Source organism: Syzygium oleosum, unplaced genomic scaffold (assembly GCF_021117445.2).
Source record: "Syzygium oleosum isolate NSW1041296 unplaced genomic scaffold, Sole_v2.1 Sole_v2.08, whole genome shotgun sequence".
Classification (NCBI taxonomy): Eukaryota; Viridiplantae; Streptophyta; class Magnoliopsida; order Myrtales; family Myrtaceae; genus Syzygium; species Syzygium oleosum.
The window spans coordinates 9,744,417-9,762,610 of record NW_026607492.1 but is presented as its reverse complement, the minus strand read 5'-3'; positions in this window follow the sequence as shown (position 1 = coordinate 9,762,610).

Below are 18,194 nucleotides of genomic sequence, written 5' to 3'. Positions count from 1 at the left end.
TCGTGGACGTGAGTATCTATCTGAGCAATTCAAGGCTCTTTGTGATGAAAAGGGAATTGTAAGACAATTGACTATTCCTGGTACTCCGCAACAAAATGGGGTTGCAGAAAGGAGGAATAGAACCCTATTGGAAATGGTTAGGTCTATGATGGCGGAGGCAAATCTACTTGTCTCATAATAGGGAGATGCATTATTGACTGCTGCCTATATACTTAATCGTGTGCCCTCTAAGTCAGCTGCTTTCATCCCCTATGAATTATGGATTGGTAGGAAACCAGACTTAAGTAATCTACGACCTTGGGGGTGTACAACATATGTTCATGATTCTTCCCATAAATATGGCAAATTAGGCCCTAGAGGGAAGAAGTGTATCTTTATTAGATACTCTGAACACTCCAAAGGGTACGTGTTCATAGGTGAACAAACTGATGGAAGTGTAACTGAAATGGAGTCACGAGATATCACGTTCTTAGAGAACGATTTTCCTAGTAGAGGTGAGATCGATAAGGACTTTCAATTATATGAGATGGAAGATCTCGATAACACACCCACTAATGTTATTGAGGGAAATACAGATTTACCTCAACATACAAGACCTAGTGGGAGTGTAGCGTCGCCTGGCGAACTGAATTCTCAAGAAGTTCAATTGCGTAAAAGTAATCGTAAAAGTATTTGTCACGCCCCGAACCCTACGGCGCGCGGGCATCCCAACACAGGTCGAATTTAGTGCGACGTCCCAGGACGCGTCGCCGACCCAATGCCCAACACACAGAGATCATTGCACATGCGGAAGCAATATATATAAATCACTCGTACAATAATCAACACATGACCAAGGGTAGAGCATCAACAATCAGCATTACAAAATATATACTTGCATTAACCAGGGAAACATATACATTGCCAACATACCGAGCATTCAAACAGCCATACATACAGGCCTAGCAAAACGAACACCCGAAAAACAACCGACACAACAAAAAGGGACAGGTGGTTGGGTTAACTTAACTCCACTACAGGCCGACCTATCTTCCAAAAAGTGACTGGTCAGACCTATTCTACACAACCCGTAAGTTAGTCCTGGTGGCTCCTGAGGATCACCCCCATTCCCATTCTACTCCTGAGTCCTCTGATTCGAATCCCGGAGGAATACGAGGATCGCGGTACGGAGGGACCGCCTGCAATGGTTGCACAGCCTGCGGGATCCTTATCCGACTCCTAGGGATCCACAATCTCACCATCGGGAGGAATGATCGCCGAAGGATCCCACTCACCCACGCCATCAAAGGGGATGTCGAAGCTTCTCAGCGGACCGGTCTCCTCTAAACCATCTCGATAAGTCCAAGCCACATACGAATAAGACTTTAGGTGCAGTCCGCCCTCGTCAACCCAAACTACGCTTGAGTACTTGACATAAGCTCGATCGTCTCCTAGAGGGTACTCCACCTCCTGAGTATCCACATAACTAGGGATCCCAAAGCGAGGAGGCGGGTCTCTTGGGTTCATGACCGGGGATCTGAAATTGTGGGTTTTAACAACCGTGAGACGAATCTCAGCGAGTAAAACCCCCTAAACCTAAACTAAGCTAACATGCACCTCCTGACAGGCAAACATGACACACAACAATTAAACAACCAAAGCAGCAACAATTGACCTAGGCCCTCGGGCCCAGATCGAGCACATCACGGACCTTGCAGGTTAGACAGTTCACCATAATACTCATGGCACAAACGCGATCACACTTAGTCACACGTACGCCATACGCATGCTCATGCTCGTTAGTGTCCGCCTCACACACGAGTCAACGGTACGCACAATTGCCAATACACTATTTCACAAGCATGCCATCATTATGACTATGCTCATGATCTAGCTCAATACTGCACACTGGCACACTTCTCATTTTCTCAATTAGAGCTCGACCCGCGTAAAACGCATCAGGTCTATCATTTAATACCAACACTTCCTGGCCCGCGTAAAATGCATCAGGCGCAACACCGATCTCCTTACGGACCAAAACCCGCGTAAAACGCATCAGGCTGGCCGTCTTCAGGATGAACCGGGCATCGTCCCGCGTAAAACGCATCAGGACGGTTTCAACCCCGCGTAAAACGCATTAGGGTAATTAGGGGTGATCACATGCTCATGCCAGGCACGCATACTCGCACAATTTTCGTCTCATGCCCATTCTCAGCATACGAAATGCGTAGCCATGCAATTCCCGCACTCGGGCGGTAATGCAATGTACAATGAGCATTCAATTCAACATAGGCACATAAATAATTCATGCCAAGGTCAATGTGCGATACAACGTGCTCAGTGCCACCAAGAACTTGCCCAATTCAACCACACGTGCCCAATTAACATGCTAGCAAGCACAATTATTCAATGCAATACAATCTTGCATGGCACGACTTTGGCACACATAAATCACATACTTGGGCAATATAAGTCACGCCAATTATTGGCCAATCACACGCCGCACTAATCGGCCATAAGCACATGTGGCATGGCAATATACAATTGAGCACAATCAAGCACAAATCAACCAATCTAGGTCATTCCGGGCATTTCCGGCAATCACACAACTTAATGCCAATTTGTCCACACTTAGTCCAATAAATTCCCGTTATGGATAGCCACTATTTAGGTCACTCTAGGCCAATAATTCTCCACATATATGGCCAACTAATCCACCAAAATTGTCGCAACATCAGCCATTACACTCATCAATCTAGGCATGCTCGGAATTTCACGACTAAAGTCTAAACTAGCCGAACTTGGTCCCAATCAATCCTGATAAATGTAGCCACCAATCAGCACATTCTCGGCCAATAAATCTCTACATAATCAGCCAATAACCGGTACATCTAGGCTCTCTCGGCAATTACACAATTTAATCCCCAATTGTCCAAACTTAGTCCAATTAATCCCCGAAGTGGACAGCCACAAACCAAGTCTATCTAGGCCACCAAATGTCCACCCACTCAGCCAATTAATCCACCAAAATCACCACAACCTCAACCATAACCAACCGGTCACTAATTACCCCTAAATCACGCTAATTAAACCCTAAAACACCTAATCCCGTCTAGAAATGCATAATTATCCTAATTAGGGTTTAGAGGGGATTACTCACAATCTCCTAAGCTCCAAAATCAAGCTGGACAAGCGGGGAAAACGGGCGGACCGAGCTGGTCCTCGGCGGCGCTCCGGTGGTGCTCAGCGGCGCATGGCGGCGGCGATCCAAGACTGTCCTTGGCTGGACCGAACGGCGACAAGGAGGAGGGGATACTGGTTGGTGGACGAAAAATGAGAGGGGGAGAAGACGGTTTGGTCGGATGGCACGGCGGCGAGACAGCGAACGGCGGCGGCTCTCACGTGCCTGGCCAAGAGAGAGGGAGAGGGAGAGCTTTGGTAAGGGAGAGCAGAGGGGGAAGTGGCCGAAGGTGATGAGGGAGGAGAGAGAGAGAGATTAAATTATGGGTCTAAAAGGTGATTTGACCCAAACTTTCTTAATTCCAATATTGCCCCTCAATCACTTGGTCAATATTCTCCTAAGCCCAAATATCCAAGGGTATTTTAGTCCTCAAATTATTGAATTATTGGGCTGATAATTATCCAAGATTTAATCCCCAAATTTAATCTCAAAATTCCCAAAATTCGGAATACCCAAAAATAGGCCTAGGGGCAAAATCGTCATTTTCCGATTGCAGGCCGAATTTCCATTTTTCGACCGTACTGACCCCAAATATACTTGGCCATACTAAAATGACGTCGTCCTCGCAAAATAGTCGCACACGACCCCGAAATTCGACGTCCAAGTCCGGATCCAATTTCACGATCAAAATTGCTCAATTACAATTTTAGGGTCTCTCACTAACGGGCGGCTATTTAGGGATTACGCGTATCGACCTAGGGTTACTCGAGTCGTGACGGTCTCGATTACCGGGAGAACACGAGGAATTATCGCTAGTTCTGGAGGTCACGACCGTTCGGTTCAAGTTCGGGATTTGTTCGCCACGCATACTCTCGGTCGTGCGGAATCACCCGCGATCCGATCGTACGTCACTGGCCAAACTAAATCCGTCACTTTTCTAGGATCGGCCCACATTGGCTCAAAATATTTCCTCGTCGTTTCTTGGAATCGGTGTCCGATTCGCAATCGGGTCCCTGGTTCACGTACCGTTTTCCTAGTTAGCCATTCCCTATTGGTCAGTATCCCGTGAAGGATCCGTTCCGGGCGAGACTTGCTAAAATGAAATGAGAATAATATCAATCTCATCGATTCCGGAAATGGGTCGAAATTCAGGATGTTACAACTCTTCCCCCCTTACAAAAATTTCGTCTTCGAAATTTGCAATCCAAACTCGTCTACTCAAACAAATGGGGGTATTGACGTCTCATTGCCTCTTCACCTTCCCAGGTGGCACCCTCTGTTCCATGGTGCTCCCATTCAACTTCGACCATTGGGATAGTCTCATTCCGCAGCACTCTATCTTTTCTATCCTCGATCCTTACTGGCCTCTCCATGTACGACACCTTGTCGTCCACGTCTATCTCATCGTACCTCAGAACGTGGGTCGGGTCTGGTTCATACTTTCTCAATGTCGACACGTGGAATACATTGTGTACTTGGGACAGGTTGGGCGGTAAAGCAAGTCGGTAGGCTATATCTCCAATCTGAAGCTCTAAAGGTCGCCGTCTCCGATCGGCATAGTTTTTCTGGCGACTCTGCGCGGTCTTTAACCTTTCCCGAATAATCCCAACTGCTTCAACTGTCTATTATACTAATTCTGGGCCTGTGATACTTCGCTCTCCAACTTCGTCCCAACACACGATTTCTGTACGCTCCACCATAAGGTGTCTCAAACGGTGCCAACCCAATACTCTGCTGAAGCTGTTATTGTAGGCAAGTTCACCCAAATGCAACTGCTCTTCTCATTTGCCCTGAAAGTTTAATACACGTGCTCTCAGTCTATCCTCTAAAGTCTGAATAGTCCTTTCAGACTGGCCATCCGTCTGCGGATGATAGGTCGTACTGAATTCCAACTTCATTCCTAAGGCCGATTATAGGCTTCTCCAAAATTTAGCGGTAAACGGGGATCACGGTCCGAAGTGATTGTTACCGGTACTCCAGGAAGATGGACTATCTGCCGCACATACAATTCCGTATATCTTTCCAACTCAAAATCCTTTCGCAGTGCCAGGAAGTGCGCTGACTTTGTGAGTCTATCTACTATCACCCATATAGAATCGTGCCCTCTCTAGCTCCTTGGCAATCCCGTTACAAAATCTATCGTGATGTGTTCTCATTTCCATTCAGGGATCTCTAATGGTCTCAACCATCCTCCAGGCTTACAGTGCTGTGCCTTCACTTGTTGGCGCGTCATATACTTGGCCACATGCTTGGCCACATCCTTTTTCAGTCCATTCCACTCATAATGTTGTCGAAGGTTCTGGTACATCTTCGTGCTGCCCGGATGAATGCCATAACTGCTCCTATGAGCTTCCGATAAAATCTCTTCCTTAAGCTCCAAATCATCGGGCACGCACAAACATCCTCGAAACTTCAGAATTCCATCATCGGACACTTGGAAGTCCGGTTTCCTCTTAGTGCCATTCTTCTCTAGACTCTTCTGAATCTCAGGATCCGTAGACTGCAGCGCTTTAATTTTGATTTACACTTCCGGTTCAATCCATAACGCCGTCATCAGACTGGAGAGGTGTCCTACCTCGAACCGAAACCCTGAGTCTCGCATTTTTTTTTTTACAATGCCCATTCCTTAACCATCAAATGTGCGACACTTAACTTCAAACTCAACGCATCAACTATCCGGTTGGCCTTTCCGGGATGATATAGTATCTCATAATCATAATCCTTCAACAACGCCATCCACCGACACTGCCTCATACTTAACTCTTTTTGAGAAAACATATATTCGAGGCTCTGGTGGTCTGTATAAATCTGAAATTTCTCTCCACATAAATAGTGTCGCCAAATCTTCAGGGCGAATACTATTGCGGCTAATTCTAAATCGTGCGTCGAATAATTCATTTCATGCGGCCTCAATTGGCGCGACGCATATGCAACTACCCTTCCATACTGCATCAAAACACATCCAAGTCCTCTTAATGACGCGTCACTATAGACCTCAAATCCTCCTGATCCGGACGGAATAGTTAATACTGAGGCAGTTATCAATCTATGCTTCAGTTCCTGAAAACTCCTTTCACACTTTCATCCTACTCGAACTTAGTTTCCTTCTTAAGCAATCGCGTCAACGGCGTGGCTATCGACGAGAACCCTTCTACAAACGTCGATAATAGCCAGCCAATCCTAAGAAACTTCGAATCTCCGTCACTGAGGTCGGTCTTGGCCACTTAGTTACTACCTCAATCTTTGACGGATCCACAGAAATTCCATCTCCCGAAATTATGTGTCTAAGGAACGCCACTCTACTAAGCCAAAACTCACACTTACTAAACTTGGCGTAGAGTGCGTATTCTCTTAAGGTCCGTAGTACCTCAGTCAAATGTACTTCATGCTCTTCGGGGCCTTTCGAATACATCAATATATCGTCAATAAAACTATGACGAAGCGGTCCAAAAACTCCTTGAACACCCTGTTCATTAGGTCCATAAAGGCAGCAGGGGCGTTGATTGGACCAAAGGGCATCACTGTGAACTCATAGTGCCCGTACCGCGTCCTAAGAGCGGTCTTAGGAATATCCTCTTTCTTGATCCTTAACTGATAGTATCCGATCCGTAGATCAATCTTAGAGAACAATAAGACTCCTTGCAATTGGTCGAACAAGTCATCAATCCTCGGCAGTGAGTACTTATTCTTAATCGTCACCTGGTTCAACTGCTGATAGTCAATACATAACCTCATTGTACCGTCCTTCTTCCTTACAAACGGGACCGGTGCTCCCTAGGGAGACACACTAGGACGAATGAAACCCTTGTCCAATAATTCCTGCATCTGGACTTTTCATTCTTTCAATCCTGACAATGACATCGAATAAGGCGGCTTCGAGACTGGCTCAGCCCCAGGACCAACTCAATAACAAACTCTACTTCTCTTTCTAGTGGCAATTCCAGCAATTCCTGAGGAAAGACATCGGAAAAATTGCACACCACAGCTATGTCCTCTAGCCGCACTTCCTCTATCGTCAAATCAACCACACTTGCTAGGAAACTTCGACAACCCTCATCCAACAACTTGACTGCTCCTAGTGGTAAAACTCAAGGGATCGAGATTCCTCATCGACTCCCTACAAACTAGGATCTAGGGTGTCTAGCCGGACTAAACTGAATCACCCAGCCACTGCAATCCATCACGGCATTTTGGTTAACTAACCAATCTATGTCCACAATTACGTCAAAATCATACATAGCCAGAACTGCTAGGTCCTTCCTTTCTTCTCTGTCACCAATCACAAAAGCGGTAGCCCCTTTCTATCACTTCATGTTCGACTGCCTAGGCCCGCTCATAAATCTCATTATAGTCCTTCAGATTTAGCGATATCGTCTGACTATGGAGATCCGGCTTCAATCCATCACGGAACCTCCGGGCCTTATCCAATGGGTTCTTCATTATTTTTGGGGCGAACCTGGATAACTTAGCAAACTCAGCTTCATACTAGTCCGCTATTATCTGTCCTTGATGGAACCTCATAAATTTCAACCAACTTCCATTCTCGCGCCCTCTCGGGGTAGTACTTGCCTTTGAAGGCCTCAACAAACACAATTCAAATTCTGAGCGGTACCAGTAGAGAACACTCTTCCTCTGGTGGCTTTCTACCAATCGCTTGCATTTCTTTGTAACTGGTATACTGCTAGAATCCCATTTTCCTCATCCATGTACCCCAATACCTCAAAAGTCCTTTCCAATTCCTCTACCGAAAGTGACGCAACCTCAGGATCACCTTTTTCCATCAAACTTAAGGGGCTTCAATTTCAGAAACTGCTCAACCAACTGATACATCTGTCTATTCGCATTTCCTTGATCTTAATCGGGATTTTCATTATTACCAATAGCAGCAGCTGCAGCGGCCTCACAGCCTGGGCTATAGTGGCAGCTCACTCCTGAGCCTGTCTACCCATAAGATTACCAATTTCGTCAAGTGCCTTCACGACCCAGTCCACTCGCGGGTCCATTGCTGCTTGGATCTCAGAACTTTATTGGCCCCTTATACACCTACCTCTCAAAACTCATCCATACAGGTTTCTATCACTACTCACCTACCTGCTATAATTCCACTCAGGAATTAGAGACCTAAACCAAGCTAAACTGGTCTAAGGTCCTAGGCAGGAAACTAGCACAACTGCAATCAATCACTCAGCATGCGGCTAAACACAAATAGTCCAAGACCTCAATCAAGGAGATACACGTACTTACCTCAGGTCCTGCCGCACCTGCACTTCACGGGTCAATTCACAAATGCACTCAATCAAAACACAAACAATCAAGAGGTACACTTAGCACACAAGGTCTCCCTACTGGCTACCCAAGGTCGTCGCTCCTTATCACTCTAGGCTTCGACCGAATTGGACCGAACTGACCTTACTCTGATACCAAATCCAACGGGGATGTCACGCCCCGAACCCTACGGCGCGCGAGCATCCCAACATAGGTCGAATTTAGTGCGACGTCCCAGGACGCGTCGCCGACCCAACGCCCTACACACAGAGATCATTGCACATGCGGAAGCAATATATAAAAATCACCCGTACAATAATCAACACATGACCAAGGATAGAGCATCAATAATCAACATTACAAAATATATACTTGTATTAACCAAGGAAACATATACATTGCCAACATACCGAGCATTCAAACAGCCATACATACAGGCCTAGCAAAATGAACACCCGAAAAAAACCGACACAACAAAAAGGGACAGGTGGTTGGGTTAACTTAACTCCACTACAGGCCGACCTATCTTCCAAAAAGTGACCGGCCAGACCTATTCTACACAACCCCTAAGTTAGTCCTGGTGGCTCCTGAGGATCACCCCCATTCCCATTCTACTCCTGAGTCCTCCGATTCGAATCCCAGAGGAATACGAGGATCGCGGTACGGAGGGACCGCCTGCAATGGTTGCATAGCCTGCGGCTCCACTGGGGGTACCCTGGGTGGCTCCTTATCCGACTCCTCGGGATCCACAATCTCACCATCGGGAGGGAATGATCGCCGAAAGGTCCCACTCACCTACGCCATCAAAGGGGATGTCGAAGCTTCTCAGCGGACCGGTCTCCTCTAAACCATCTCGATAAGTCCAAGCCACATACGAATAAGACTTTAGGTGCAGTCCGCCCTCGTCAACCCAAACTACGCTTGAGTACTTGACATAAGCTCGATCGTCTCCTAGAGGGTACTCCACCTCCTGAGTATCCACATAACTAGGGATCCCAAAGCGAGGAGGCGGGTCTCTTGGGTTCATGACCGGGGATCTGAAATTGTGGGTTTTAACAACCGTGAGACGAATCTCAGCGAGTAAAACCCCCTAAACCTAAACTAAGCTAACATGCACCTCCTGACAGGCAAACATGACACACAACAATTAAACAACCAAAGCAGCAACAATTAACCTAGGCCCTCGGGCCCAGATCGAGCACATCACGGACCCTGCAGGTTAGACAGTTCACCATAATACTCATGGCACATACGCGATCACACTTAGTCACACGTACGCCATACGCATGCTCATGCTCGTTAGTGTCCGCCTCACACACGAGTCACCGGTACGCACAATTGTCAATACACTCTTTCACACACATGCCATCATTATGACTATGCTCATGATCTAGCTCAATACTACACACTGGCACACTGCTCATTTTCTCAATTAGAGCTCGACCCGCGTAAAACGCATCAGGTCTATCATTTAATACCAACACTTCCTGGCCTGCGTAAAACGCATCAGGTCTATCATTTAATATCAACACTTCCTGGCCTGTGTAAAACGCATCAGGCCCGGAGTCTCTAGCCCGCGTAAAATGCATCAGGCGCAACACCGATCTCCTTACGGACCAAAACCCGCGTAAAACGCATCAGCCTGGCCGTCTTCCGGACGAACCGGGATCGTCCCGCGTAAAACGCATCAGGACTGTTTCAACCCCGCGTAAAACGCATCAGGGCTCTTAGTGATCACACATACACACAGCCAGTTTTATCTGAACCCCGCGTAAAACGCATCAGGGTAATTAGGGGTGATCACATGCTCATGCCAAGCACGCATACTTGCACAATTTTCGTCTCATGCCCATTCTCAGCATACGAAATGCGTAGCCATGCAATTCCCGCACTCGGGCAATAATGCAATGTACAATGAGCGTTCAATTTAACATAGGCACATAAATAATTCATGCCAAGGTCAATGTGCCATACAACGTGCTCAGTGCCACCAAGGACTTGCCCAATTCAACCACACGTGCCCAATTAACATGCTAGCAAGCCCAATTATTCAATGCAATACAATCTTGCATGGCACGACTTTGGCACACATAAATCACATACTTGGGCAATATAAGTCACGCCAATTATTGGCCAATCACACGCCGCACTAATCGACCACACGAACACACGGCATGACAATATACAATTGAGCACAATCAAGCACAAATCAACCAATCTAGGTCATTCCGGGCATTTTCGGCAATCAGACAACTTAATACCAATATGTCCACACTTAGTCCAATAAATTCCCGTTATGGATAGCCACTATTTAGGTCACTCTAGGCCAATAATTCTCCACATATACGGCCAACTAATCCACCAAAATTGTCGCAACATCAGCCATTACACTCATCAATTTAGGCATGCTCGGGATTTCACGACTAAAGTCTAAACTAGCCGAATTTGGTCCCAATCAATCCCGATAAATGTAGCCACCAATCAGCCCATTCTCGGCCAATAAATCTCTACATAATCAGCCAATAACCGGTACATCTAGGCTCTCCCGGCAATTACACAATTTAATCCCCAATTGTCTAAACTTAGTCCAATTAATCCCCGAAGTGAATAGCCACGAATCAAGTTTTTCTAGGCCACCAAATGTCCACCCACTCAGCCAATTAATCCACCAAAATCACCACAACCTCAACCATAACCAACCGGTCACTAATTACCCCTAAATCACGCTAATTAAACCCTAAAACACCATAATCCCGTCTAAAAACGCATAATTGCCCTAATTAAGGTTTAGAGGGGATTACTCACAATCTCCTAAGCTCCAAAATCAAGCTGGACAGGCGGGGAAAACGGGCGGACCGAGCTGGTCCTCGGCGGCGCTCCGGTGGTGCTCAGAGGCGCACGGCGGCGGCGGTCCAAGACTGTCCTTGGCTGGACCGAACGGCGATAAGGAGGAGGGGATGCTGGTCGGTGGACGAAAAATGAAAGGGGGAGAGGACGGTTTGGTCGGATGGCACGGCGGCGCAGTGGCGAGACGGCGAACGGCGACGGCTCTCACGCGGCCGGCCAAGGGAGAGGGAGAGGGAGAGCTTCGGTGAGGGAGAGAGGAGAGGGAAGTGGCCGAAGGTGATGAGGGAGGAGAGAGAGAGAGATTAAATTATGGGTCTAAAAGGTGGTTTGACCCAAACTTTCTTAATTCCAATATTGCCCCTCAATCACTTGGTCAATATTCTCCTAAGCCCAAATATCCAAGGGCATTTTAGTCCTCAAATTATTGAATTATTGGGCTGATAATTATCCAAGATTTAATCCCCAAATTTAATCCCAAAATTTCCAAAATTCGGAATACCCAAAAATAGACCTAGGGGCAAAATCGTCATTTTCCGATTTCAGGCCGAATTTCCTTTTTTCGACCGTACTGACCCCAAACATACTTGGCCACACTAAAATGATGTCGTCCTCGCAAAATAGTCGCACACGACCCCGAAATTCGACGTCCAAGTCCATATCCAATTTCGCGATCAAAATTGCTCAATTACAATTTTAGGGTCTCTCACTAACGGGCGGCTATTTAGGGATTACGCGTATCGACCTAGGGTTACTCGAGTCGTGACGGTTTCGATTACCGGGAGAACGCGAGGAATTATCGCTAGTTCCGGAGGTCACGACCGTTCGGTTCAAGTTCGGGATTTGTTCGCCACGCGTACTCTCGGTCGTGTGGAATCACCCGCGATCCGATCGTACGTCACTGGCCAAACTAAATCCGTCACTTTCCTAGGATCGGCCCACATTGGCTCAAAATATTTCCTCGTCGTTTCTCGGAATCGGTGCCCGATTCGCGATCGGGTCCCTAGTCCACGTACCGTTTTCCTAGTTAGCCATTCCCTATTGGTCAGTATCCCATGAAGGATCCGTTTCGGGCGAGACTTGCTAAAATTAAATGAGAATAATATCGATCTCATCGATTCCGGAAATGGGTCGAAATTCAAGATGTTACAGTATTCGCCGTCGTCGATTTGAGATTGAAGGGGAAGCATTTATGATTGCTTCACAAGACGATGCGGAGCCTAAAACAGTTCAAGAGGCTCTCTCATCTCCTGACAAGGAAGAATGGAGAAAAGCTTTGGAAGACGAAATGGAGTCTATGAGGACAAACCACGGCTGGGACTTGGTTGATCTACCACCCGATCGCAAGGCTATTGGCAACAAATGGATTTTCAAGATTAAGCGAATGGCGGATGGATCCATTGAAAAGTATAAGGCTCGCCTTGTGGCGAAAAGTTATACTCAACAAGATGGTATAGACTATGAGGAAACTTTTTCAGCAGTTGTAAGGTTTGCCTCCGTACGCCTTATCCTAGCCATTGTTGCACATTTGGACCTAGAATTACATCAAATGGATGTAAAGACAGCATTTCTCAATGGAGAACTAGATAAAGAAATCTATATGAAGCAATCGATAGGTTTCATTGCTGAAGGTCAAGAGCGTAAAGTTTGCAAACTTCATCGCTCAATTTATGGCCTTAAGCAATCGTCTAGACAGTGGTATTTTCATTTTCATCGAGCCATAACTTCTTTTGGGTTTACGATGATCGAAGAGGATCACTGTTATTTATGATTTTATCTCTTTATGTGGACGATATTCTGTTGGTTGGAAATGACAAGGGTTTGGTTGTAACCATAAAAGAATGGTTGTCCTCTAATTTTGAAATGAAGGACATGGGAGAAGCTGCATATATATTTGGAGTTAAGATTGAAAGAGATCGATCAAAGAAACTCCTTGCTATGTTACAAGAGTCTTATATAATAAAGATTCTTGAACGCTTCAATATGCAGCACTGTAATCCCATTGATACCCCTATCATGCAAGGCGAAGGCCTGAGTACTAAGATGTGTCCTAAGACTTCAGAAGGAAAGAAAGAAATGGTAACTGTTCCTTACGCTAGTGCTGTCGAAAGTTTGATGTATGCTATGATGTGTACTCGACCCGACATATATCATACTGTGGGGTTAGTGAACCGATATCAATCAAATCCTAGTCAAGCACACTGAAAAGCAGTTAAGAGGATCCTGAGATACTTGAAAGGCACTTTGGACTATCGACTTTGCTATTAAGGGAGTGATTTATGCTTATTAGGATACTCTGATGCTGATTGGGGAGAAGACCTAGATGAGCGCAAATCGACGTCTGGATATGCGTTCTTACTTAATGATGGTGCAATTTTTTGGAATAGCAAGAAATAGACATGTATAGCTTTATCTACGATGGAGGCAGAATTTATTGCATGTTCTGCTGCAGTGCAAGAAGCAGTATGGCTAAAACGTTTCTTGGAAAATTTAGCCATTGTCACTGATGTCCCAAGATCAGTGACTATATATTGCGATAGTCAAGCAGCCATTACCTATGTGAAAGATCCCAAGTACCATGGTAGGACGAAGCACATTGACATAAAGAATAACTTCATCAGAGATATAATAGCGCAGAAGGAAGTAGTCCTGCAATGTATTTCAACCAACAGGATGATTGCTGATCTATTCACGAAGGCTGTTCCTAGAGACGTGTTCTTGACCCACAGGATGTCTTTAGGGTTACGTAGAATGTGATATGTAATATTGTTGAGGATCATTGGATTATGTGTGTATATGTATTGTACTTGTTTGCTAATGAATTGATGTTTTATTAATTAGTACAATGTTATGAGACTAGCATAAACACACATATATTGTTGAAAGGTATGTCACAAGGCAATGATTGGCTCACTCACACGAGCAATTACCTCAAACGCTATAGTAAGCGGGTTGAGATGAGACGATATGTACTATAAATGCTAGAAGAGCAGTTTAGTACATAAAACGATTTAATGTCGCTTAGATTGGAATCAAGATGAGGTATGTTATTCGTATGTGATAAGACCGAATATGATAGTTCCACAATCATGTATGCCTGAAGGTAGCCGGATGCGAGTACTAAATTGGGCGCTGTGGAAAGCGAGCTGATATAGCACTCAGGCTAAATATGTGAGAAGCATGTGACCATGTTTAGGCTAAGATCCGTATAGTGGATATGTTTAATAAATGACATACGCTCTTATAGAAAGAGAAATCCACTATAGCATGTAATTCATACTACATGTGCTTTATTTGACTAATAGAGATGAGTACAATTATCCCTATTTATTCATCGTGTGAGTCCTTAAGGTAATTTATAATTTACCTTACTTTGTGCCCTATGTTATATGTTCTCGAAGTAGAAGATCAATGTTGCTACTTTAGCATGTTACCGGCGGTCATGAATAGATATGGCTTTATGAGACGTGTCTAGGAAAGCAGTTGTTCTGAAATGGAGAGAGACATGAGTGCGAAGGAAGACTATTGTTGTTTTACATCTATCACATGTATTTACCGGTCAACCGATTATTTCGCCTTCGATGGCTTCGGAAATAATTGTAAATTCATGGTGTCCTTGAGAATAATCAAGTATAGCCTTTAAGAGATAGGTATACTTGGATTGATGTAACAAAATATGTCTGGGGCACTATGAGACATCAATTGCTTATATATTTATTTATTTATTTTTGGGTTGTAGCTATTATGTTATTCCTAACAGGTGTATAATTAGAGCTCCCAAGTGCAGGTGTACTCACTGGTCACACGGCTTTCTTGCAAGTATGAATTGTTTCTAAAGTAGATGAATGATAAATGCTTTATGTTCTTGATAGAGCATGATCAAGCCCATCATGTGCGAGTGGGAGATATTATATTTCGTCGGTCCGCCCATGATGAGTGTGTCCAAAGGGCACCATTTGCTCTAATTATAAGTGTGTCTGAGAGACACCTTTTGAAGAGGCACGAGGGGAGTTTTCTTAAGGGAAGTTAAGATAACTTCCTCAGTATAAACAAAAAAAACAAGAGATAATTAGAATTCTCTCTCTCTCTCTCTCTTTCTCTCCTCTCTTCATCAAAGAACGACGCATAAGGATTCCGTATCTACTTTGAGAAGACAATTGGCATTAACGCTGTGGAACAAGAATACTTTCCTCGTGATTGTATTCGGATCAACGTGAAGTAGATTCGTCCATCGTTCGCTGGTGATTCAACATACGATCCTGAAAAATTAGTTTGGAGTGCATCGAACAGGTTAGTCGATTTTTCTGACAATCGCTTCCAACAATATATAACCAAGGGTGTACGACTAGAGAATTGTTTAACGAATGGAATCTCGAAGCTGTAGCCATCGATGCACGATCTGAAATTAGAAAGATCCCCTTAAAAAATGCTTTTGTGGGTCAATTGGTCCCACGTGCACTCATTGTAGTGGCAAAACAAGTTAAGTTTAAACTCTAGCAAGTAGCTTACTTCAGTCACTTTCTGGGATATGATTGTTAATGATAAGGGACAAAGATTCGTACCATTCCTTAATTAATCTCGACAGGTCAGTTAAACCTTTCCGGTAGGTCTCCCACGAAAGTATAATCTCCATACCGAGACAAAGCCTCGTGGCTGAAAAAGGCTAGTTGAAGCGTGCGCTGTGCATATAAACCATGATCCTGCATTACTAATATATATGTCTTGAGAAGCTGTGGAGAGTATATGTTGGCGGTTTGCGATTAATTTGTTCTGGGCCTTTTGTATATTTCCCACTAAACTTCAAAGATTGACTGAACGCTTTTCAAGATTCTTGCCTTGGGACACAATGTGGAGCCATATTTACATCTCACTTAAAGAATAGTGAATGATTCCTCCTCCTTGGAGTATGAAAGTATCAATGAGGTGTCAACCATCAAGTAGCTCGATCTTTGGAGGTGTCAAAGGACGAAGAAAGATTATAATAATCAACAAATTGAAGTCGAATCTTCACCTTATTTTATTGTTGTTAGTAGTCCAATAATCTCTTTTTGAAGTATATACCAACTTATTCCAAGTATAATAATTTTGTTCCTTATGTATATGGATTTAATCTTTTACAACCTCGTGAGTGGTGCCACTCATCCACTCATACTTCTAAAGAACTTAAGAAGAGATGTCTCACCTTGTTATTTACTCCTTGTCGGAACTATGAAAAGCCCCAATACTAAGAACCTTCTTCTTTTGGTCTAACACCTTAATTCGAAGAACTAAAACATAGAAGTTTCAGACACAAAGGTTTCGTCTTCCAACTAAAAAATTTCCCAATTGCAGATTTTGACGACTGACCACACACACACAAAAAAAAATAATCCGCAAGTTTTTCCTAAGATGCGATCATTCCAATGACGTCACATGATGCAAAAGGATTTATAAATTTTGAACTATCAAATAATCGTTTCTCCTTGTTAGCGCCAGTCGCCCGTCTCCACCCTATTAATTAATAAAATATCTAAGAGCAGTGAGGCTTACTAGCTGAGCACTAAGCTGCGTAATCTTCCCGAGTGGCTAGTTCAGCAAATGCCGACTGACAAAGAAAACTTGTATTATCGTCTGGAATTGGAATACTATTTTGATGTGAACAAAAGATGGATGGTGAATCTAATCATGTGGAGAACCTCGCGTGTTCTAGCGACAACTCAAAAAGAAACCTTACCGATCTTGTTGATTTCGATCCACCAGTGGAAGATCTGATGGGACATCAAAGATCGACTTCCACTCGGTGTATCCCCACGGAAATGATAAGGATTTGGATAATCATTACGATCATGTTCGTCAATAATTTAGTTCCTACCCACGCTAGGACCTGTTTTCCCTCACAGTTTCCTTTATATTAGGTCTTTCGGACAATAGGGTAAGTCAACTCATGATACATCTTGGTCGGAGAATCAGAGAATCTATATACCCCTGATAGCATGCAATACTAGACAAAGCATTACAAAAGCAAATAGAAGCAAAATCTACAACACATCCACTAAAGAAAAAGTACGGCTACATTTGGTTTAGCTTTTTCAAGAGAATTTCGGCCTCAAAAATTTCTTAGGAAAATGCTGAAGTGTTTGGCAAGCCTTCCAGGGGGCTTTCGGCCAAATGTTGGCCTTGTAAAAGCTACCGGCATTTGGCTAAATGTTGAAACTAATTTTTTTCTTTCAGAACTATCCTTACCAACCAGTAGGACCGCCTAGGTCGCGCAACTCCAAGCGACAGTCACCTGGTTTACGTGACCTCCAGCCTCGTCGCTTGGGGTTGCGCGACCTTGACGACGGCCACCCGGGGTCACGCGACCTTAGTTGCCTGGGGTTGCACGACCCCGGCGAGGGTCGCCTAGGGTCACGTAACCCTCACCGAGGGTCGCACAACCTCGGGCGACGGCTGCCGATGCCAGATTTGGCTCTTCGAAGCTGGCAAAGGGTTTGATTTTTTTAATAAAAAAAGAAAAATTAAAACCAAAAGCCTTTTGCAAAAACAAATTTTGCCAAACATAATTTAGGCCAAAGTAGCTTTACAAATGATATTTTACCCAAAAAAAATTTGCATTTTCCTAAAAGGCTTTAGGCTAAAGGCATTTGCATTTCCCCAAAGCTCATTTGCAAAGCTCTAAAGTAGCCACCAATAATCCTTCGCACACTTGAGCTCCCAAAGTATTTTCCTATGCAGTTTTGTTGGATCACTCCATAATGCGAATTTCTATACTGATCTTAGTATATCTCGTGCTGCTCTTTGCATGATCGGTTGACAAGAACAAAAGTGCAATTTCTAGAGAGAATTAAAAGCCTTTTTCTATCCGTCAATATTGAATATTATTAGCAGCGAGTAAATTCACTTAGCTTCGACGGAGAGAAAATTTTCAGATCCGGTCGCTTTGTCA